The sequence below is a fragment of the Sprattus sprattus genome (assembly GCF_963457725.1).
Source record: "Sprattus sprattus genome assembly, chromosome: 5".
In the NCBI taxonomy this organism is placed as follows: domain Eukaryota; kingdom Metazoa; phylum Chordata; class Actinopteri; order Clupeiformes; family Clupeidae; genus Sprattus; species Sprattus sprattus.
Window position 1 is genome coordinate 441,851 of NC_137924.1, and position 12,365 is coordinate 454,215.

Here is a 12,365-nt window from a genome sequence, read left to right on the forward strand (position 1 = left end):
TTTTGTCTGCCTTCTGTGAATAACACCCGATCGAAACAAAGAGCAAAGTCTCTGTCATGAGAATCTGGTTCATCAACATTCAGTTTAGGCAGTTTAATGACGTCCAACGTAAAGAATGCAGCCGTACAGGATCACCTCACCTACATTCATAACAGGTGTACACCCTGCTCAGAGCTTACTGGCAACAACAACTGGCACAGGGGCGTAACTATAGGAGGTGCAACAGGTGCGGCTGCACCTGGGCCAGTGGGGTGTCGGGGCCAGTAGCCGGGCCTTAAGATTCACAAACGTCTCTCGACGGGCCCCCTCAGTACTGCGTCATATTTTCGCCTCTCAGATAAGCTTGTATTTAAAGATGAGCTGATATGCATGAATGGCAGTGTCTAATGCTATATGCTATTTTTTCAGTTTCTCCAGGCAGGGTCTCCGAGGCACTGGCTTGCCCAGGAGGATGCACTATGCTGACAGGCACCTTCGATCCCCCACGGAGAGTGGGAAAACAAATATGACTCTCTTAAACTGAGTCCCCTGTGGTAGTCCTTTGGTGTTAACTGCTCAGAGCCAGCCCTGTGATGGTGTGCTTTGCTCGGACACCTGTTAGACACCCTCCTGCCCCCTCTGGAGGATGGGGAACTATGACTCTCTTAAACTGAGTCCTCTGTGGTTGTCCTAGTCTGAAGCTACTCAGGGCCAGTTCGCTGATGGTGCGCTTTGCTCGGACCCTGTCACTCAAATCCTGTCCCCTCTAGAGGATGGAAACAAGGCACTAGCTGCTCAGGGCCAGTCCGCTGATGGTGTGCTTTGCTCTGGACACTTGTCACTCACATACTGCCCCCTCTGGAGGATGGAATGGGAGTGAGAGAGGAGCTATGCACGAGCGCCCAGGCAATAGATGTTATACGCGTGACAAGTAGTGCGCATACGTCTGTGTGAGAGACGCAAACTAGCTTGGTGGTGGTCAACGAATGCGAGTGCAGGTCCGAGGCCGGATTTGCCTGTTTAAGGCGCCAATATAAGTTGGAGGATGGGCACAAAATTAAATGAGTAGGCTACAGACAAAGGATTCTTATCTCAAGGGTAGAATCGGCCTTTAACTCAATACAACATATTCAAACAGCACTAAACTTGCGATGTGAACGTGTGTATGTTCAGATGGTGATTGAAGGAGTTAGAGAGAGAGAGAATTTTTTTTGAATTTTTACAAAAACATTTATTAGAGAAACATAAATACAACCCAATACATAAAAACAATGCGCAGAAAAAAACCTAAAGAAAAGAGAAAAAAGGGGATAACCCCAGAGATGGCCAATCACTGGCCAATGATAAAATTGATAAGTTCACACTTTGTTCTGTGCCTCTGGTTGTAAAAAAAAACAAGAATAAAACCTTGTTTAGTAAACACCACTCCAAAAGAAAAGAGCAAACAGCATAGCAAACTAAACAGGGAGCGAAGCCTGTCACACTCCAGGAAACAGTGATAAATTGTCTCTCTTTCCGTACAGAAAGGGCAGGTATCCGGTAATGTCGAGTTCATCACTGACTATGGCATTCACCGCAATGGCCCCATGCAAGATCCTCCACTGAAGGTCCCCCGTCCTTTTTGTCAGTGGAGACTTATAAAGAACTCTCCACACCGGCTTGATTTCATCAGTAATCCCCAACTTGTCCCTCCACACATTGTCCATTCTACCCTTCAGGTTAGCCCTATTAGCCACTTTCACCAGGTTCTTATACATAACCTTCCCCGTGACTATGTCCAAAAGCATCTCATCACCTTCCCCAAGTGCTAGCAGAGGGCTAGTATGACCACATTCAAGTACATCAGGAAACAGTCGCATAAAAGGAAAAACATCACATTCAGACCCTTCAGTATCATCCTGCAGGAGACTTTTCTCCTGAGAACTTAACACACCACTTAGTTTGTCCAAAAAAAGCTACCTTATACCTAAAAAAAAGGCTGCCGCCTGCACATTCTGTAAATCACAACCTGCTATGCGCACAACATGTCTCAGTTGCAGGACTCTTTTTTTGCAGAGGAGAGTTTTAAAACCAGGAAAGTCAAAAGATATGTCGAAACGTGACCCCATAACAATAGGCTCCTCCAGTAGCCAGTGCACAGATGATAGTCCTACTGCCCACTCCTGCTTGAAAAGCCCCCAAATCTTAAAAAGGCTCCTGTAGAAAGGACTCAGTAAATCAAGCGCCAGTTGTTTTGTGTCCATCTGGAAAAGAGCAGTGTCCAGGCCCCGGTTGCTGACTCCGTGCAGAATGCCAAGAGCCAACGGTTTCCAGGCCAGAGTCCCTGGAGCAGTGAGCAGTCGCTGAATGAACTGCAGCCGAAAAGTGTCCCTCCTGCAGGCAAGATTCACGAGTCCTTGTCCCCCATCATCCTTTGATAGGAAAAGGACAGCTTGAGGGACCCAGTGTAGCTTGTTCCAGAAGAAGTTCACCACTTCTTTCTGGATACTCTCAAGTAGACCAGCAGGGGGATCCAAACAAGCAAACTTGTGCCACAAGGATGATGCCACCAGGTTGTTGATTACAAGTGTGCGCCCCCTGTAGGATAGTTGAGGGAGCAACCACTTCCATTTCCCCAACCAACACTTTACCTTTTCCACACCAACCCACCCGACAAAGCAAGGCACCTTTTCCCCCACTCCCCAACCCAAATAGCTTCAGACTTCCCCCAGTTTACTTTGGCAGAAGAGAGCACATTAAATTCCCCAACAATACTGTGTAGCACATTCAAGTCCTCTCTGTCATTCACAAAAACAGTTACATCATCAGCATAAGCAGACAAAAAAAACGTTCATCACAAAATGGCAAAGAAACACGCCTCAAATCAGAACGAAGCTTGTGTAACAGGGGCTCAATTGCAATAGAGTAAAGCATACCCGACAATGGACACCCCTGCCTTACCCCTCTTTTGACCTTGAATGGGGCACTCAGGCCTCCATTTATTTTCAGCAGGCTCTCAATGTTGCAATAGATGGCCTTGACCATTGCTGTGAAAGTGACACTGAACCCAAAAGCCTCAAAAGTTGCCCACAAATAATCATGTTCAACACGGTCAAACGCTTTTTGTTGATCAAGAGAGATCAGCCCCATATTAATGCCTGAATTACTTGACACAGTCATTAGGTCTCTGACTACAGCTATGTTGTCAAAAATGGATCGGTCTGGTATACAATAAGACTGATCTGTGTGCACTACTCGACCAATTACCTCTTTTAACCTCATAGCCAGAGCTTTGGATAAGATCTTCAAGTCCGAGCACAACAGGGAGACAGGGCGCCATTGCCAATTTCCTGCAAGGTTCCCTTCTTGGGCAAAAGTGTTTTCACAGCCCTGCGACAACTAAAGGGAAGACACCCTTCCCTCAAGCTCTCACGGAGTACTTCAAGGAGGTCCTCCCCAACACAAGGCCAGAGCGCCTGGTAGAACCCAATCGAAACGCCATCAATCCCCGGGGCAGAGCCACAACGCAGGCTCATAACAGCCTGACCTTGCATAGCTGCGCAGGCTCAGTCAACTCCTGGCCTGATTCAGACCTCAAGGAGTGCATTAACCTGCTCTGACCATTCTGCCTCTCCAAACCAAAGAAAAACTTAGACGGAGCATCCATCAGTGTGATGCTGCAAAAACGAGAGCGAACCAAAGCCCCTTGTGCTCTAACATCCAACAGCTCTTTTAGCCTGCCCTTTCTTTCATGCAGGAGTTTTAGGTGGTCCCCATCTCCATTAGGTGTTATCAGCCCTTGCAGACGCAGGATATCATTTTCCACAACCCTGAGTGAGGCAATAATTGTCTTAGTGACATTAGCTGTGTAGTGCTGGCAAAAAATCCTAATCTGGACCTTGCCATAGTCCCACCACTCCCGTAAGGAGGCAAAAGAGCCCTTTTGCTTCCTGAAAGTCTCCCAAAAGAAAACAAAGGTATCCCTAAAGTGCTGATCCTGCAAAAGCGACGTGTTAAAACACCAATAAGCACTTCCAGGCCTAAAGGCTTTAACACTCAGCACACAAGCCACCGCACAGTGATCAGAGAAACCAGTTGGCAGAATAAGGCAACCTCTTAAGGTGTTACAGTGGCTCTTCTGGGTGTAAATCCTATCTAACCTTGCAAAAGAAATATAATTCCCTCTGCTTTGAGACCAAGTGTACTGCCTGACACCTTCATGCAGGGATCTCCATGTGTCACACAGGTCATGAGCATTAATCAACTTAATGACAACGTTCTGAGAGGGAGCATGAGGCTCGAGGTGATTCCTGTCCATTTTGTCATCCACTGTGCAGTTAAAGTCACCTCCCATGAACAGAGAACATTCTGCCTCCATATCATTTAACACCTCATCAATTTTACTAAAAAACATAACTCTGTCAGCCCCATTTGTTGGAGCATAAACATTAAAAAAAAACATGGTTTGACGTTCAAACACTGCTTTGATCAACAACAGCCTCCCATCCACAATCTCCTTCACATCAACGGAGAGTGGGAGCGAATCTCTGGCAAACAAAATCGCCACACCCCCACTCACGGAGGATTTGTGACTAAAAAAAATCTCACCATTCCATTCCTTCCTCCAATCAACTTCAATTGCTTTGTCACTGTGCGTTTCCTGAACTAGCATGACATTAATCTGTTTCAACTTAACGAAATCTATCAAAGTCAGCCTCTTAGTTTTATCTCTGGCACCATTTAAATTAAGAGTTGCAATTGTGAGGGTATTCATGATCATGGTTACGAGGAAGACATAGACTGCTCCTTAACTTTTTTTCTCAGTTTGGTCAGGACTTTACGCAAACGCGCAGCCTCCGGGCCAGATAACACGTTATCTCTCAAAAAGCAAACAACGTCGTTAATGAGTTGCTGCCGATCAGGAAAAAAGTGTTCAATCTCCACATTGCGCTCCCCCTTTGTATCGCTCAAAAACCGACTTATATCCTCCGCCTTATACTGCAACGGTAACACCCCACCCTCACCTAACGAACATTCAGACGCACTAGAGCCAACAGATTCATTGTCACTTTCGTGCTCAGCCAGCTCATCCCCTTTCTGAGCTTTTGACAATCTGCTTGCACTGTCATCCATCCCTTTTCTTTTGAAGGGTTGCTTGAAAACACCACTCATTTCCACATCTTGAACAGGCTCTGGGATCAGCGAGCCCGAAGCTTCGGCGCTGACCTCTACCAGTTCTGTGCGTCTTTCAAAAACTCCACCGTCTGTCTTACACTCACTCAACGCAGTCAACTCCTTCATAATCAACTCGTTAACTGTATTAACATTTGAAACAGTTGGAGAAGCTCCGGCTCCAGGCTCCTCAACCACTAGATCCACATTAATCAAAACATCATCCGCACCACCTGTATTAACGACAGGAGTGTCTTCCACGGCTCCTTGCGCAGAGGCGCTGCCTTCGGCGGGTGAGGGGGCAGCCGCGGGGGCTTGTTTCGGTGTTTGATCAGTGCTCTTTTTCAATGGGCAGTCGCGGACAATGTGGCCTACACAACCACAGTGGAAGCACTTAAGCATTGCATCAGTCGTAGCATACCACATCTCCAACAGAAAGACTCACCTCTTCCACACTCGCGGGACAATTAACCTTCAGTGTGGACACATGTGTCCAATTTCCGATTTCAGTCCGATTTAAATTGGATATTGGACACATGTGTCTCCCCAGAACTAGATTCATTGTGTACGACTTGAGTCCGACTGGACTCCGATGTAAACCCCTGGACACACGATTCGATTCCGCTGGTAATTGGACTGGGCGCGCATGTGTCTCTCGTATCTGATTCAAATTGGACAACAACAACTTTTGCACGTGCTTGAGATCGTGCCCACAGACATATACATGCATCATTTATAATGTATATGATATGATAAACGCTGCTAGACGCTCAGTTCTTGTGCTCCCTCTCATTCACGTTGAAATACTGAAAGCGAAACTGAAACTTAGAAACTGAAACGCAACTGTTTGGGACAGAACGCGCTAATTCAGTGAACAAATATTTTCATTCTACTTTTCCACCGGTTGTTAGTCATGTAATCCATTCATATCGATGTGAATCAATCAATACTAATACAACTTTAACTGTGGTGTGTTTTTGTTTCATTTCACAACGTATTTACTGCATAATCAACGGTTTTGTTTCATTTCACAACGTATTTACTGTATAATCAACGGTAGCAGATGTAAACATTCCGCATTTGATTTGAACTGATCTTGATTTGTCACTTCCATGTGCTTTGAGATAGAGCAGTTAACCCCCCATGGAGAGAATCGGATAGGATCGGAGTGCTGCCATCATGTGCCCGCACTGACAGTGTGAAGGACCCACAGGAATGTTGACCCGCACTGAGTAATCCCATGTTGTCTCGTTAAACACTGAAACGCCATTATTCCCGCAGGCCGCAGCAGTCACGCTTCCAGCCGAGCTGGCTGCCGACTCCACAGGAAGAAAACTGATTTACCAAACAAACTAAAAACTATCTACAGCGTCTGTAGAGCTAAAGAAAGGCTGCGATACTTCCAAAAAGCAGTTACAAACAAACATAAAAAATTGACACACAAAAAGTTAGAAAAGTTTGTTAACAAGCTCACGTGCAGACGCTCCGACACTCACTCGCACATCCACTCAGAGAGAGAGAGAGAGAGAGAGAGACGGTGTATGCACGTTCTAACAAATTATTAAAAGAAAGCAAGATATTGTCACGGTCACAGACCGAACTGTGAATTACAAATAAACATGCTCTGTCTGGGCAACTTAACAAATAATTACTATGGCCTTTTAAACAGGTACTGAGCAACGACATGGTGCAAGCATTCGATTTAGACAGCGTCTTTCCTCAGTAGAAGGAAAACATTCCGTTACGTTTTAGCTAGACCTCAGTGACACCGAACTGCCTAGGAAGCACAACCGTAGCAGGCGTGACCCTCTCTACCTTTAAGAAGCTTTTGAAGACCCAACTCTTCCTAACTGACACTTCGATTAGTGCTTGACTTGCACTACCTCGTTTTTCTATTTCTTATGTAAAGTAGTATTTATTGTTACACTAGGTCTCTATTGCTCGTAGCTTGACTGCTCTCTCCTTTGTACGTTGCTTTGGACAAAGGTGTCTGCTAAATGACTGAATGTGAATGTAAATGTACACGAACACTGCAAATGCAAGTGAATAAATAAATAAACACTAAACCCAATCGCGTTAATAGCCATAGTGGAATAGAATGGACACATACAGTAAATCCTGCAGTGCCTACATGTCTGCACCGGTTAAGTTAAATCTGCGTTTCTTGCTCGCTTTCCGCTAGAAATGACTCGCCTATACGAGGTGCTTTCATTTGGATTCGGGAGATTCTGACAGCCCACGTTTTTACGGTTGCGGCCCTAATAAGGAGCTGGCGGGGTGTGTATATGCAAATCCACTTTCAAGAGAATGCACATCAATTTAAGAAACTAATCCGGGGAAACACCGCTGAGAAGACTTCGGCCGCTTAAGAACGCATTTTCAAGCGTGCAGGAATGCGGCGGAAGTGTTTCCCTTATTGTTTTTACGAAGTCGTGTAAGACACATGTAGGTAAAACCAGGGTTGTTACAATAGTTTAATTAAATCAGTCTCATAAAATTTAATAATCATTCATTTTTAGTAATTAATATTTAATAATTAATTTACTATAATGATGAAAACTCTAGCTGTACCACTATGCTACAGTCTTAGTATAATATTACAACACTAACGTATTACAATTAAAATACAAGTCTATAACACTTCATGGATAACTAGACAAGTGAAGGCAATCAAGAGTATCTGGTTGGCGTAAAATGGCTTTCAGTGGAATATTGGAACAATAACAGGCAAGACAATTGTTTAAGTAAAAGTAAACAATTTATTAAAAGTAACAAAAGGTAATTAATGGTCGATAATGAATCAGGTATAATCACTTAAACACTGGAGTAAAACAATTGAGTAAGGCACAAAGTGGAATTGGGATGAGGTAGTTTGTCTCCGGAATGCAGAGGAGGAGGCGTTAGCTTCCCGTCTCTGTCTGTGTGTGTGTGTGTGTGTGCGTGTGTGTGTGTGAGAGAGAGAGGGTGCGTGCGTGTGTGAGCGGGTGCGTGTGTGTGTGTGCGCAGTTGCGAGTTAACGCGGTTGCGCGCTCAATGGAGAGATGGGGAGAAGTGAGAGGGAGACTATGCGCGTGCGCACAGGTGATAAGCAGCTAAAGAGCGTGGTATGAAGGATGCGCAGACACAAATTAACTTTCGCTGCGGGACCGAAATCTGAGCTCTTTGTTTCTTACGCGCCAACTTCGTTGGGGGAAGGGGCGCAGAGTAAATAGTGTTAACAAAGGAATTTCTTGTCTTAAGGACTAAATCTAAGCTAGGCCTTAATTTAACACAAGATATTCCACAACACTGAAATCACGATGTGCGTGTGTGTCTGTTCAGGTGGTGATGCAAAAGGGAGTTAGGGAGAGAGAGAGAGAGATAGACGTGCATGCACTATCTAATTAAAAGCAATAGAACCAAGCAAGATTATAAACGGTCAAAGACCGTGTAGATTGTGAATTTAAGATTGCATTTAAATCTCAATGAAACAAAATAACAATACTTCTCACATAGATTAAAACATACATATAAAACTAAATTCTGCCCAGATATTTAGCCTTAATGATCGCTCTTGCATAGCGACCAAGATGTTTTCTGCTGGACTTCCGTGGAGCAGCGCGGAGCACAGGCTTTGTGGAATGTCCCGGGGCCTTCTGCTTCTTCTCGTCAGATGAAGCCCTCGGACGGCCTTGAGGTCGTCAGTGGAGAATCGAAGGATGAATGGTCGTCGACGTTGAATGGATGAGAAGGGAGCCGGTCGCCTCGCTCGTATTCAAACAAAACTGCTGGGCTGCAGTATATAGTACTATCGATATAAACTCAGGTTGCAACTAAACGATTTCAAATAGTTTGGAACTTTGATCAGAAGTTCTGAAGGCTATGATTCGTCGTGTCGTCCTTTGTCCTGATGAAGAATTCTTTTAGAGAGTTTGGTGTCCCTATTTCGAATGGTAGTTACCGATGTAATTACCAAAACCAGAGAGACTGAATTTGAGGCTTGCCGCTGTTTATATGGGGAAAACGCGTCATTCTTTTTATCACCTTTGCCGTGACCATACAGAGCATGAGAAGAGTAGATAAGGGAATTGAAGAGATAAGGGAACTCTGGGTAATGAAGTCTGTGGTGTAATGTAGTCTATAGTGTGACCACCTACACACATTCTTTTGTGTTCTTTTGAACGCGTTCATTCACATCAATGGCTATTATGTTCTGTTCTGAGTTAATTAAGCTGAGTTAATTTGTTGTTTCAGGCTGAAATGTCAGTCTGAATACCAAATACAGATCTTAGAACACTAACCTTCTTCACACATTCTAGTGGTGGCGCTTTGATGGACAGCTTATTCACAAAAAAAATGATGCTTAAGAAAACCGTCTTAACAATAACCAAAGAGTGTATGCGTCGATTTTGACGTTCACTGATGTGCACTTCACAATGGTGGGTAGAGTACTAAAAATTGGTACTCAAGTAAAAGTACAATTACCTCCTTCAAAATCGACTTGAGTAAAAGTAAATATTCCAATTGGAAAAGTTACTCGAGTAAGAGTAAAAAAAGTACTCTGTTTAAAAGTTACTCAAATTACAAGTTACTTTTTTGTGTTGGAGTGTTTGGATCAATGCAAAACATAACATGAGTATTCAGGAAGAAATGCACTCTTGAAACATTTCTTCACAAGTTGCTTCATTGTATCATGTATTTGTTTTTCATTACACATCTCATAGATCACACATACATTACTTTTATTTTCATTAAACCTTATTACACGCACACTTAAAGCTGAGCCAACCAGACAAGATGAGACTACATACGGTAGATCTGATATCAGATCAACTCCAGAGATGTAAACACACACACGCAGACAGACACACGTTTTTTATTAACCATACCAGCGCTATTGATGTGATAAATAATTTTAACATATTGTAGCCTAGGTATAGCCTACTTGTTTGCCCTTGCATATTATAGCAAACGTGCATTCGGACGTTAGCTGGCAACTAGGCTATGTCAGTCAGTCAAACAAACCGCTAACTTTGTGGCCATCTAGTCGTTACGCTAGCTGCTAACATTCTAACGTGACTACTGCAGCCAATGTAGCCTATAACGTTAAATGGAAACGTCTTAGCAGTATAGAGTTTTATCAGAGAGTATAGATTAGAAGTACCTCTATACTCTTTGGTTTTATGTGCAAGAGTTTGCACTGCGCCTTGTGCATAGGATGTGAGTTTGTAAAATGGTAAAGGATGTAACATCTATCTCCAGGACTAGCTGCAGTACAGATAAAACGAATGAAACTTACCTGAACATGTTTGCGAAGGTTCGATGTAGAGTTTTTGAACGCTATGAAATGACAACAATGCTGCGACCTGTGGAGGGCGCGTCGATAACGCATAGCTAACTGACCTCTCCGTTTTTACCCTCTGGTTGCCGTGCGCTTGTATTCCAGTAAACAAAGATATGTGTACTTTTATCACAATATCTCATTTTAATGAAAGCACAATGGAAATGTAACGGAGTAAAGAGTAGAATTCTAGTTCAAATATTTACTCGAGTAAGAGTAAAAGTGCAGACTTTATAAAGGAACGCAAAAAGTACTTGTTACCCGAAAAATTTACTTTTTTACTCATTTGCGTTCCTTGTAACGTGTTACTACCCACCACTGGCACTTCACAAGAGAATCAGTGGAATACGCTATGACGTCTCATAATTCCATGTATCATTGATTGACTACAGTGTCTTTGAGTCGTCTTGTGAGTTATATATAGTCTCATATTGCAATGCATTTGTCAGGAGATGACAAAAATATTACAAAAGTAGTATATGATTATTTTACACTCAGGTCAATTTAACCTCTGGGCGCATTCCAATCTGGTCCATCTACAACTGCTTTTCTGCGTTCTTAAATCATGTTCTAGGCTAAGAATGATTGCCAGAATTGTCCTAGGAACTTTATAAGTGGAGAACTTTTTCTTAACTGTGTTTGAGAATGAGGTCCATTATTAGCAGACATTGCTGTGCTATATTGTCTGTTGCCTGTTATAGATGCAATTCACCAGAGTTAAACTGGCTTAGATTTCCACTAGTGTGCATTCAGTATATTGTATGTTGTAAATATCTGTATACCTTTGGAGACTGAAGAAGGATGAGTCCATTGTTCATGTTGAAACTTTGGGGCTGGTGTCTGGCCTCTGCCACCTGTGCTGTGAGACTTGGGCCAAGTCCTCTCACTCACGGGGCGTAGAAATCCTGGTTTAGTCCACTCCATTGGAGAGTGATGAGCCAAGCTGGGCCAAGCTGGTGACTTGAGATGCAGCTCTCACAGATCTCACTGTGGATGCCTCTCGGTCTCTAGACCGTTGCCCTGCACACATGTTCATGTAAAGAGTGCGAGTTAATGTGAAATTACCTTTTTATTTCATCCAATTCCTCCCTTTTTACCTGCTGTAAATGTTTTAGAGATGGGTTTGCCTTGGCATCCATTTTGAAGTATGGAGCATGTAAGGTGTCCTCTGTGCCATGTTGAATCCCAATCAACAGATATTACATGGTCAACAGGTGCTTTGACACATTTATATGTCAAAGGATTCAATTAAATTAAATATAAAAGCACAAATTCTTTATAGTCACAAACACACTTCAGGTCTAGCAGCAGCCTTGATATATTCCAAAAACATTTAAAGACCCACCTCATTAAATTTCCTCTGACATGCTTTTACTTTTTGTAACATGCTCAATAATTACATCATTTTATTATTATTATTTTGAGTTGGTGCAATAAAAACCGTCAGGCCCAGAAACTAATCCAACTGTCCGACTCGTAAGTTTCGCGGAAGTATGCCTACCTGTGCAGTTGTGCAGCCAGCTCACTGAGATGCATTGTAATGTCGCATTTGACACTGTCTGTCACACCGAGGTGATTTGCCCAAAAAAAAAATCATGCAACGACGGAAAGACCTCTGTTTTGTTGTTGTTCATGCTGTCTTCCCCCAGAGCTTCGACTTCTTTATCATAGTGTAACGACCAGTATGTTTAATGTGTTCATGTTCATAGTGTTGTCTGTGTGCCTGTGTCCTTGCTCTCTGTCAGTTGCAGCAGCTCATGTGTTGCTATGCGCTGCGGGGGGCTGGCAGAGTAGCCAGGGGGCGGGGGCACCTGGTTAAGAGAACGTTTAACTTGCTGTTATGCCTCTTGTGCTGGAAGTTCTGTGAGAAGCAGCCACAGAAACGTATGTGTTCGGCCGAAGTTATAACGGCCAA